Source organism: Microcebus murinus, chromosome X, assembly GCF_040939455.1.
Source record: "Microcebus murinus isolate Inina chromosome X, M.murinus_Inina_mat1.0, whole genome shotgun sequence".
Classification (NCBI taxonomy): domain Eukaryota; kingdom Metazoa; phylum Chordata; class Mammalia; order Primates; family Cheirogaleidae; genus Microcebus; species Microcebus murinus.
In genome coordinates, this window is record NC_134136.1 from 31,562,203 (window position 1) to 31,574,629 (window position 12,427).

General features: G+C 40.9%; 1 pseudogene; it reads right to left on the reverse strand.

The window, feature by feature from the left end:
* Positions 1-8,666: 8,666 nt before the first annotated feature.
* Positions 8,667-9,437, reverse strand: LOC105884211 (PEST proteolytic signal-containing nuclear protein pseudogene; annotated as a pseudogene).
* Positions 9,438-12,427: the final 2,990 nt, after the last annotated feature.

Here is a 12,427-nt window from a genome sequence, read left to right on the forward strand (position 1 = left end):
CTTCATCCCCACCTTATGATATAAAACAGGAGTTTGGATTAGACAAGCAGCCCCAAAGCAGGCAATTCTGGTGGGTAGGCAGCTCCTAGGGCCGACAAATCTGGGCTTCTCTGACTATGTCTTTCATACAGGGTTCCATGATAGGTGACTCCCAACAAGGGGACTGTTGGGAAGAACTCTATAGTCCTTGGGATGGTAAACTGTGAGCACAGGAATCGTATTGGTTATACTGACCATGTGCCCAGCACACAGTAGCTGAGTTGAATGCACACCATAATTGGACCTGCACCAGAGCCCAAGTGTGTAGTGCCTTGGCCCCCTTGGGAAGACCTAGACCATGGTTATGGCCTGGATGAGACTGGCTACTTTGGCAGAGAGAATCTATTCCTGACAGTCCTCAGCTTTCCACTCACTGCCCCTCCATGGCTGAGTGACCTTGGATGAGTCACTGTAGTACCCAAAGTCTCAGTCAATGGTTGCAAAAGTAGTCTCTCCTGTGTGACACAGAATTCAATGAAATGGTAAATAGGCCAGGCCCAAGATGTATGTTTTGTCAGTATTAGGCCCTGTTGCCTGGACCCGGTACTCCCCACAGAACCCTCTTCCTGCTTTGGCAGAGAGGGTTCTTTGGAGCCTGGAATCCAGAGGCTACCCAAACCTCCATCCTGTGGGGACCCCAGGCCATTCCTGATGAGCAACCATCGGCCTACTCTAGGGTATCACAACAGGAAACATCTGTGTATGGACTTTGACAGGTGCTTAAGAATTGACAGACTACTACATAAGGTAATTCTCTCTGGAATTCCCTTGTCAACTGAGCCCTGGGCTAAAAAATCATGCTCTTTATGTTGAGAGAGGCAGACCCATGACTCCCACCGAGGTGGGGCCCACCCTCACTGACTTTTGTGGGCAGGTGTGCAATAGCAGCCATATGGGCTCACTAGCACCCAGTGCCTTTCTGATAGTCTCATTCCTTGCTTTACACCTCTGATGCCTTTCATTTTCATCTCTGGTTGATTTCTTTCCTTTTCACACCCCAGGCCATCTCTGACCTCTGTGATGGATTCAGCCACTCCTTCAGACTCCAGCTGACAAACTCCTCTGGAGCTGCTGGGAGTGGAGGAGGGAGGAATGATGGTGGCAGTCACTCTCTGTTCCAGGGTTGGGTTGGGGTGGGGGGTACACCCTTCCCAGAGCCTGGAGACAGCTCATGGCAGAGAAGTAGAAAGCAGATCCTATGGTGCAGAAGGAAGGGGCTGAGAACTGGCAGGCTCTGTCACAGGAAATTTTCCCCTTTCTGGGCCTCCAATTATTTTGTATAAGAGGATGTGATGGTTATGGATTGCTCATCTAAGATTAAAAGTCTAAGACCTCAGAAATAGGACATTGATTTCCTTTCATGCCTCTGGATGTGCCTGCTCCAAATGTCTGCCTGCCACCAGCTGGGTCTTTAGAAAATGTGTCAAGAGATAGCGCGAAGAGATAGTGTGTGATGTGGGGGCTCCAGTGACAAGCTAATTCTGAAGGTTGAGGAGCACCCAGTGGCCCTAGATGTGTCACAAGTAAGTAGCCTCCAGCCACAGAAAAGCATGCCTGAAGAAACAGGTCAGTTTCCTACCAGTCTGCTGCCCTCCCAGCCAGCACCCCACCAAGCCCCCCACACACACAACCACCCAGGCTGTGCTGGAGGGAGGTTCTGGACCCCGATCCCTTTTGGAGCTCAGAAGATGAGTACTAGGGACTTCTCTGTGACTGGGCCAGTACCAGACCCCAAAATGTCTTTGAGACTCCTAAGACTGGGGGTAAGGAGGACAGAATGTGTCTAAGAAACACAATGAGAGGGGGCTTCAGGATTTCCACTTAGGAGGGGTTTAGGACCAGCAAGCTGACAGAGGGAGGTAGGGGCGTGTCTTGAAGCTGCATTTGTACATTCATTTAGGGTGACTTGTGGGCCTGATGGAGATTGAGGAAGCTGATGGAGCCCACTGGAGAGGAAAGGCTTTCATATGTCCTCAGTGCTTGGGTTGGGGGCAGCTTCAGTATCTCTAGAGCTTTACAAAGCCCTTATGCTTCTTGGAGACTGGGAAGGAGGCTGGTTGATGGGACCAGGTGTTTCCTTCTCTGCTGCACTACCGCTGGGGATTGGCGCCACCTGAGGGAAAGGGCGAGGCGAGTCTGTGGAGATGAGAAGACTGGTCGGAAACTGACCTGTCTCTTCAGTCATGCTTTTCTGTGGCTGGAGGCCACTCACATCATGTGACATATCTAGGGCCATTGGGTGCTCCTCAACCTTCAGAATTAGCTTGTCACTGGAGCCCCCACACCACACACCCACCCAAGACACCCCTTGGTGCTCTGCTGGGAGTCAGAACATTTTGCCAATCTCCTGCTGTGTGACCTTGGGTTTATCACCATTCTCCAACCACGACCACCTTGGGCCTCCACTTCTCAGACTGTAATATGAAGGCAACTGTGCTTGACCTCTAGGGACTTTATCAGTCCAAGTCCAGCCCAAAGAGAGGCACCAGAAAGGGGCAAGGCAGGCCCAGGGCATGGCTGGCTAATGCCCACGCTGCAGGTATCAGGAAGTAGACAGGGGCAGTAGCTAGCTGCAGGCTCATCTGGGCAGGTGCCTATTCTTTGAGACTTTAGAAATCTAGGTGACTTTGAACATGAATCTCAGAATCATGAAATCCAAAGCTATAGCAGAGTGATCTAATCCAACCTTGCACTTTGACCAGAAGATGGTCAGGAAGTTCCCAACTTGAGTGTGGGTACTCTGACTCCTAGGCAGCCCATTGTTTATAGAATGTTTTTCGATGAGCCTCAGTTTTTCTCCTTGTAATTATACTAGCTGGATGTCATCTAGCCAACTGGAGCCAGAAGGCACCTGTCTGATCTTGGTTCTCAGGCCAGCATTGCCATGACTAGCATCAGTATCATGTCTTCTAGGGTCTTCCAGGTGAATATTATGCTTTTGGAATGGTTCCTCATGCCTAAAGCAGAACAGAGCCAAGCTGAGTCAGTCCCTCTGGGGACCTAAGACTTTTCTATGGCACATTTTGAACTTAGATGTCTTTTTTTAACATAAATTACTGTTTTTAACTCATTATCTCTCACAAGATGTACTTATTCACATTCTTTCCCCTAGAAAAATATAGGATTTTGCATTTACCCTTCTTAACCCTTTTTTAAGCTATTGATTTTTTTTGTATCTTGATTCCAGTGTGCCATTGTATTAGCTTTCCCTCTCAGCTTTGTGCCTCTGTGAATCTGATAAGTGGCCTTCTGTGCTTTTATCCCAATCACTGATTAAAACATTAAATGAGACATGGTCAAGTTCAGAGAGCCCTGTAGTCTCTAGAGAGACCTCAAATCTGATATTGATTCACTAATTAGATCTCTTCGGATATCGTTTTCAACCAGCTATGAGATCTAGCTAACAACTTTGTACACAGGAAAATCTTGGGAGACTTTATCAAATGCACTGCTGAAACCCAGAAGTTTTAGATCTGCGGCAATCTTCTGATTTATGTGTTCAGTAACCATAACAAAAATTGGACTATGCGGGTTTGGTATGACTTTTCCTGGTGCTCACGTGCTCTTTGATTATTGTTCCCAAACTACTAGCTTAATGATCAGTTCTATAGTTTTATTCATGTCAACCTAAAATAATCAAAAGGATCTGAATCTAGTTTAAAGAGAGTTTATTCAAGTGTAAAGTTTAAGGACAGCTACCCAGAAAGCATAAATTCCAAGGAAGTAAGTGTTCCAAAGTATACATGTTTGAAATTGCTTATAAACAAATTTAGGGAGGCTTAACAGAATTTCAGCATCTTTTTATATAAGGCTTAATGCACAGTTATAATGATCTGATGAGTCAAGATGGTCGTTTCCTTTCAGGAAAGGTATATTTAACATTCCACGCTGAAGATGAAATAGTCATAGGGTCTGTTTTGCATCATCTGATCTGATTTAGGTATAGGACAATAAAGTAGCCAGTTATTGTATGACAAAGATTACTGATTGGAAGGAGGGAGGTCTGATCTCTCCTAGTCATTTACAGAGCAAGATCAATGAGGAAGAGATAATCTATAATCTAAGAAGCGTAATTGCACACATGGTATGTCACTCAGTCTCCAGGGCTTAATTTCCCCCTTGGCATAATAAATTTAGAAGGTCCTGAAATTCGACTTCCTTTTATATTTAGAATGAGCACAAAATTAATTGGCCTGATATTTCTGGAATCTTTCTCTTCTTTGGAAAACTGGGACATTTATTAACCTCTTCTTGCCCTTCTTTTGTTTTCTGTGGTTTTTTTTTTCAAATATTGCTGTTTCAGATTCTACAAACATATATGCTAGTTCTTCCAGAAGCTTTAAAAATAATTCATTCATACTAAGAAGATAGTCACTGAAATCAGCTAGCTGTCCATAAAGCAAAGAAAAAAATTGTTTTGCTACATAAACAATTTTAAACATATCTATGAAAAGATACTTCTCTAAAATAAAAGCTAATTACCAAAATGTTTGCCACAAATATGACAGAGGATTAATTTTTCCATCATACAAACACATATTAAAACTCAGTAAAAAAACATACAACCCAAGAAAAATGGAAGCCGGGCGCGGTGGCTCACGCCTGTAATCCTAGCACTCTGCGAGGCTGAGGCGGGAGGATCGCTCAAGGTCAGAAGTTCAAAACCAGCCTGAACCAGAGTGAGACCCTGTCTCTACTAAAAATAGAAAGAAATTAATTGACCAACTAAAAATATATATACAAAAAATTAGCCGGGCATGGTGGTACATGCTACTCGGGAGGCTGAGGCAGTAGGATTGCTTGAGCCCAGGAGTTGGAGGTTGTTGTGAGGTAGGCTGACACCACGGCATTCTAGCCCGAGCAACAGAGAGACTCTGACTCAAAAAAAAAAAAAAAAGAAAAGAAAAATGGGTAAAGGATATGAAGAGGCAGTTTATAGAAACAAATACAAAAGAACAATAAACATATGAAAATATGTTCAGTCTCATGATTATGCAAAACAGCAATGAAATTAAACATATATTATCAGATTAGCAAAAATTAAAATTTAATGAAACCTAGGCCGGGCGCTGTGGTTCACGCCTGTAATCCTAGCTCTTGGGAGGCCGAGGCGGGCGGATTGCTCAAGGTCAGGAGTTCAAAACCAGCCTGAGCAAGAGCGAGACCCCGTCTCTACTATAAATAGAAAGAAATTAATTGGCCAACTGATATATATATAAAAAAATTAGCCGGGCATGGTGGCGCATGCCTGTAGTCCCAGTTACCCGGGAGGCTGAGGCAGAAGGATCACTGGAGCCCAGGAGTTTGAGGTTGCTGTGAGCTAGGCTGACGCCACGGCACTCACTCTAGCCTGGGCAACAAAGCGAGACTCTGTCTCAAAAAAAAAAAAAAAAAAAAAATTTAATGAAACCTAATACAAGGATATGAAGAAATGAACAACTTGCATATATGGTTGTTGAAAGTGTAAATTGCTACAATATATTTAAGAGTTTAATAATTATCAAAAATTTAAATGCACATGTCTTTGCTTTCTGGTATTTCATCAGATAACTCAAATATATATGTACTAGGATATTCACCGCAAGATTGTAAAAGCATTAGAAACAAAGATTTGTCACTAGGTGGCTGGTCACACTAACACACCTATAATATGAACTAGTATTCAGCCATTAGAAAGAATGAAGTAGAACTACCTGGGCTGATATGAAAAGAGCTCTGATACATTAAGTGTGAAAAAGGTACAGAATAGTCTGGCAGTATGATTCTATTTGTGTTTATATATGTGTTATGGATTCATAAAATTTCTTGATAAATGACAAATACCTCTGGAGAGTAGGACTGGGGTTTGGGAAAGAGAGAAATTGATTTAAGTATCTTTGTATATGGTTTTGGCTTCCTTACCAAGTATATGCATTTGTTTCATAATTTTTTTAAAAGTTGCTGCCTTGTCTTTTGTTATCTCCACCATTCAGGTGTTCAACAAGAGGGCCAGTCCAGGCTCCCAATCATTCTCCTTGATGGAAAGAAGGACACCAGACAGGACTCTAAGGTCTTACTTTCTCTGCCCTGGTTCAACTCTGCATCATCAAGACCTTTCAGTGACTCCAGTCTCTGAATATGGCTAAAAAGTCCTTTTGTTGCCTTTGTTTTTATTGTTTGGGTGGAGTTTCCCCTCACCCAAATTTAGCCTCATTTGGGTATGAGCCTCCAAACTACAGGTCCATTTCAGCCTTTTTGCTTCCTAATGTTGGCTGTATCTCTCCTTCCATCCTCTGCCTGGGTCCTGGGTAAACCTTCCTTGACATTTTAGAAGCCTTTCCTTTTCTTCCTTGATATTAGCTGTATTCATAGGTCAGAATCAGAGCACAGGATGAGGGACCATGTCTATCTTTTCTCTGAAAGTATTCATCTCTACCTTTCTGAAGTCCAGGATATATTTACTCAGCACAAACCTATTGGGCCCAAAGGTGCCAGGGAGTCAAAGAGGGGAGTCAAACAGGAAGCCAGCCCTCAAAGGGTTTAAAATATGTTGGGAGTGGTGTGTATGTTATGGATTATAATTCCGATTACTTAAACCATCATTGTGTCCAAAGCAATGCTCCACACACCCTTGGGTTTCGTTGCACACATTTCAGTCTCTTAGAAGGTGAACCTATGTTTTTATAACTGATGGATAGAGTGCTTGATATACAGATTAAAAGATATCCATAGAAAGCTCATAAGTTCATGATATATATTATTTAATATATGCTACAGGTATGGATTTTCCGATTTATTGCATTGTTCAAGATTTGGGGGCCATATCAGATGGCAAAGAATTCATTAAAAAGCAAAGTTGGATCATATCTTATAACTTATCATTTACTCAGAGTGATTCGTCCATGTGTTAGCACTTACATTAAAAACTCAGATAAGGCCAGGCGCGGTGGCTCACGCCTGTAATCCTAGCTCTTGGGAGGCCGAGGCGGGTGGATTGCTCAAGGTCAGGAGTTCAAAAACTCAGATAAAAGCAGAAACAAAAATAACAAAACCCCAAAATGCTAAACTCTACATATTTTGTTCCTTCACTGTTACATTTGCATATATGCATGTATATAAAAACTAAAGGAACAAAATAGCATAATATGAATTTCAATAATGAATTTCAATATGAATTTCAATAATGATAGGAATGCTCAGTATTGATTTTTTTTTTGAGTTTGACAAATTTATTGGTATTTTAGTAAAGACATTCATCTCAGTCATTTCTCTCTCCCATCTTGACCTTAGGTTATATTTCATTTGGGTCAAGAAAAGAATATGTAGGAGAGGGATGTTATTTTAACAAACAGTAAAATGGACAAAAATGGATAGTTTTCCTACATTAAAGTAAGTTAAATTCATGTATCTTGATAAAATTAAATCATGTAAGAACTAAGAGTTCTATATACATTTCCATTGTTTTACCTGGGGCTTATTCTAAACTTAAAAGCAAGTGAACAAAGTGTTAGGAATATACACAGGCTGCTTCTCTGGAGTTATTACCTATTAAAAGAGCTCAGCGAGTAGTTACCACCAATAAAATAGAATGAAGCTGCCTCCAAATTTTAACATTGCAGGACTTTTCAAGGGAATCATCATACTGTATGTTTCTTTTGTCTCTATGCTTTTAAAGATGTGTAACTGTCACATTAAAAAAAAAGTTCATATACAATACAAAAATACAAAAACAAACACCCTACAAACACACAAATCTAACAAAGTAAATGCGGTGAGAGATTCCATAAAATGTTTGAAGATGCATTTTCTTTCCTTCCATTTTCAGTACCTAAAATGTGCTTTTTGAAAGGCCATCATTGGTCAATATGTATATTCTTAAAATAAACCAGATAATTGTACTTGTAAGAAAGCCTGTAGTTAAGTTCAATTCAAATTGGATTTCACAAGTTAGTAACTTAAATGCTTAGACAAAATTACAGAAAGTGCATCTTCTCATTTTCCATCTTCGTACAATGTTAAATTTTTTTTTTGGTGTTTATGCCTTTAAAAAATAAAAACAGCCAGATACTTAAGCAATATGTACATTTAAATTTTTGGTGGTGGTTTGTATTTTAAAAGAAACAGCTTCCTTATGATTTGCCTCAAGTTCTGGTGGAAATGCTTACATGAACTAGCTAATAAACAAAAACCAGGAGAAGCACATTCAAAATACTGATTTACTTTGGTAGCAAATGGTTTTCCTTTGAAGGCTAGTGAAGAAAGACAAGACCCATTTAAGGTGAAGTGAGCTATTTCAAATACTCAACAGTTTACATAAAAATTTAAAATTTATTTATTTTTTAAAAAAGAGCTAAGTGTCTATATCCACTGATAGCAATGCAATACCTAGTTTATGTTGACTTGAAACAAAACAAATGCCCATAAGGAAAAAAATCTGTATTTTAATTTTATCTAAATTTACTTTCAGTCAATAGTTCAGTAACATTTCCCTCCCAATACAATACTCCCTCTCTGTATAAGGCTGTTCCTGGGAGCCAGTTTAGGTAATGAGGGAGTTAAGAGGGTAACTGCTTGCAGTTTTAAATAGACAATAACTTTTTGCTTCCCTTTCAATGTGCTAACAGTTGTGTTTAAAAAAATATGCAATTCTTAAAAAGGTACCATTTGTGATTTCTTTATTATCTGTAACCTTTGGAAACTAATCACATGAAACTACAAAATTAGCAAATGTCTTGAAATCTGTATATAAAACATAAATTACCTCTAATTTCAAACTCTCATTTATTAGTGTACCACTCAATCTTAAAAAAAAAATGAAAAAGAAAAAAAAAAGTGGCTCCAAAGATAGTCTTATACCATTCTTTAAAAAAGGAAACTGTTCCTTTTAACTTTACACCCACCCCACACCCCAATTTCAAAACACATCATTTAATTGTCTTGGTCATGGACATTTCCAAGATGAGATTTTATATTTCGTTCCCATAGCTTCTGGTTATCAGAAAACCCATGCTTTCCTTTATTGAAGGAGTTTGGTCCAGCTGATGTTGGTGTATCCCTTCCAACATTCTTCATCCCCATCTTTGCTTCTGGAGGCATTTCCTCTGGTTCACTATCTTCATCTTCATTAAAAGCCGCTGCTACTGAAAGAGTTTTTGGAGCAAGAGTTGGAACAGTTTCTTTAGGCTTACTTGATCCAAGTTTGATGGATATGGCTGATGCTTTCTTTGTTGTCTGACTACCTATGGCAAATCCAAACTTGGAGATCTTTGTAGGCTTTGTTGGGAGGTCTGCAGCTTCTTCTTCAGCTGATCTCTTCTCAGCACTGCGACTGGAACTTTCCCCTCCATTACTCCGGCGGCTCCAGCTCGCTGCGACTTTTCAGGCTTCTCCTCTCCCGCCTTCCCGTCCGCCATTTTCCCCGCCGCCAGTATTGTTTTAACTTCTGCACTTGACTCAATATTAAACATTTATAGATACAAATGCGAATTATGAATTATATATATGATAAAAATGTAGCTCCTAAAATATCTGCTACTTAAAAAATACTTCAAAAACAAAACTATAAAATTAATCCAGGTGAAGAAAAAACTTTACTCCTTCCTGATTAAATTTTCTACTGTCTCCCTTAGAGATAATCACTATCCAGAATGAGATGATTGTTATTCCCATATATTACTTTATCTTTTTACTCTATATAAGATATCCCTAAACAAAATATCATATTGTGTTCTATGTTTTCCCTGAACATCTCCCCACAGTGTTCTTATCCTTCGGCTTGCTAATTTATTTCTCATTATGCATATATGTGTATTTATCCTGATCCTGTAGTTCAAGGGGAAACCTATGTCAAGATCCCTGAAACGTATTTGTCACATCATCCACAATGCCAATGTTTGCTTCCTTCCCAACTCAACTGCTCTGATTTTTAACAGCAATATAGTTTCTTAACCTCAATAGTATCTGTATATTTTAGCAAATATTTGATATCTAATAAGAAGGAGAAAACCACACACAACCATCTATATTATGTAGGAAATTTGGTGCTCTGGGCTATGCAGTATGATGGAGATGGAGATGGAGTTGGGAAAATCCTCACCCCTTTTCTATTGAATAATTGTGCTTTTTCTGTACTCTATTTGGGTCCTCTGTGTTCTCATCAGGTGGATGTATGACCTGGGGCTGTGGGACCTTCTTGAAGCTCCAGCAAGAGGTGACTGTGGGTCTACAGGGAGGAACATTAGGGCAAGAGCCAGGAGCTCTTCCTGGGTACCAGTGTTCTGAGCCATCCAGGGTGAGTTCCTTTTCCTGCCTTGACCTGCACATCACTCAGGTATTCACTATCATTTTTCACACATGCAGTGGCCCAGGGCCTAGGGAAGTCATGGTAATCATTGCACAGTTTAGGTCCTTGTGGAGGTTATGGTGCCCTCTGTAGAGCCACTTTTCTGTATAAGAAGAAGGCCTCACTGGAGGCATCCAAGGCTCCTCAAAGAGGAGCTGGGCCTGGTATAATGGGCAGGACTTAGGGGGCTGCATGAGAGAAGAGGGAACAGGGGTCCAGCCTGCCTGGAGTGAAGAATGGAGGCTTCCCAGGAGTGTAGACAGGGCTCTGGGATACCTGACTAGACACTACAGGGGTCTGAGGCCATCAAGATCTGGAATCAATTGGGGAAGGTTACATTTGTTTTAATCAGTCGCTGCATAGCAACTTTATACTCTGAAATTGTACAAATTTGGTAAGAAGGGATGTGCCCTGCATGCCTCTCTCTGGCCATGGGGGCAGGGAGGAAGCAGGAGCACTGACAGCAGTGAAATGGCTGATGTTAGTTCCACAAACCTTCATTAAAGTGGGAAGCAGACATCATGGGGAAGGATTTACCAGTAATTGAGCCTTCATGCTGTGTAGAAATCAGACACCCACTTTAGTTTCTCTCTGACTGCAGGTCCTATGGACTCCCATTTGCCATGGGAGTTCTGCCTTCATTCTAGAGTCTGTCTGTCTGTCTCTTCTTTCGACAGGCTGGAGCACAATGGCATAATCATAGCTCACAGTAGCCTCGAACTCCTGAGCTCAAGCAATCTGCCCACCTCAGCCTCCCAAGTAGCTGAGATTACAGGTACACACAACCACACTCAACTCACTATGTTGCCCAGGCTAGTCTTGAACTCCTGACCTCCAGAAATCCTCCTGCCTCAGCCTCCCAAAGTGCTGGGATAATAGGCATGAGCCACCACGCCAGGCCTAGTGTCACATTCTTAATTAGAACACTCTCTCCATAGGGTTACATTCTCTCCCTGCTTTCATTTGTTTTTTCTCTGTATCCACCCAGAGATTTTTCAGGAGGTTTTCCTCTTTTGTTGCCTCAGTTCCTTTCATCAGCTTGGTGAGTTGTATCACAACTCAACACTGCTCTGACAACTTTAGGCACAACCTAACACTTTCACTACCTTTCACACGTTGCATTTTTGTAGTTGTTTCTGCAGAGTTAAATGTATAATCCTACCCAACAGAGCTGCATTTGTTGACCAAAAATCTCCTTGTGGTTGGGCAACTTGTGTGCTATTATAGACTCATGAGCTCACCATACTTTACTCAAATGTGCTTGTTATTATTGTCGGCATTACTTGATCTTTCAACCGTGATCTGTAGGTTCTCTGCACAGGATTTACCCTGTGATGTAATGGTTTGTTTCTGGATTCCAACTGTATTACTCACACTAGTTTCTTCATAAACAATTTGCCCTATCACTCTGGATCCTTTTTGGATACTTTCAGTAACTTACCATAATGGCTCACAATGCTGCTTTCATTTCTCTCTAAATTCATCTCTCTGCCAACTTACTGAAGAAGGTAGGGAGTAATAAAGATGCAAGGAATGATTCCTAGGATACCCTGAGTCCTTTGACCTGTGGGCAGAAGCATTTACTACCCAGGAAGTGGATCTGACAAAATGAGATGTGTGATATCAGCACAGTTTGAAGCATCTGGAAAGTTTCAAAACAAATATTTTTGTAAGGGAAGAGAAAAGATGATTGAGGCCAAGGTAGCTTAATATCCAACAAAGTGATGTTCAGATCCTAACTTGTCTATTTAGAATATGGGGAAAATATGTGCCCCTATCCCAGGATAGCTTTCAAAAATTTATTGATACATATATTTATGGATAGTAGATGCCCTAAACAGTGGTGAGTGCCTGCATGCCCAGCTCTTTCCAATGGCATGGTCAATAAAGTCCAATAGCATCCACCACTTATAGTAGTATAGTCTTTAATATTGAGGAACAATCAGATAGCATTATACTTCTTGCTTCAACCATCAAACAGAATCAGGCAATCTCAAGAGCAATAGGAAAATCTAGCCATATTTTTGTTTTTTCTGTTGCTCTTTCTTCCTTCCAGATGTTTCAAGT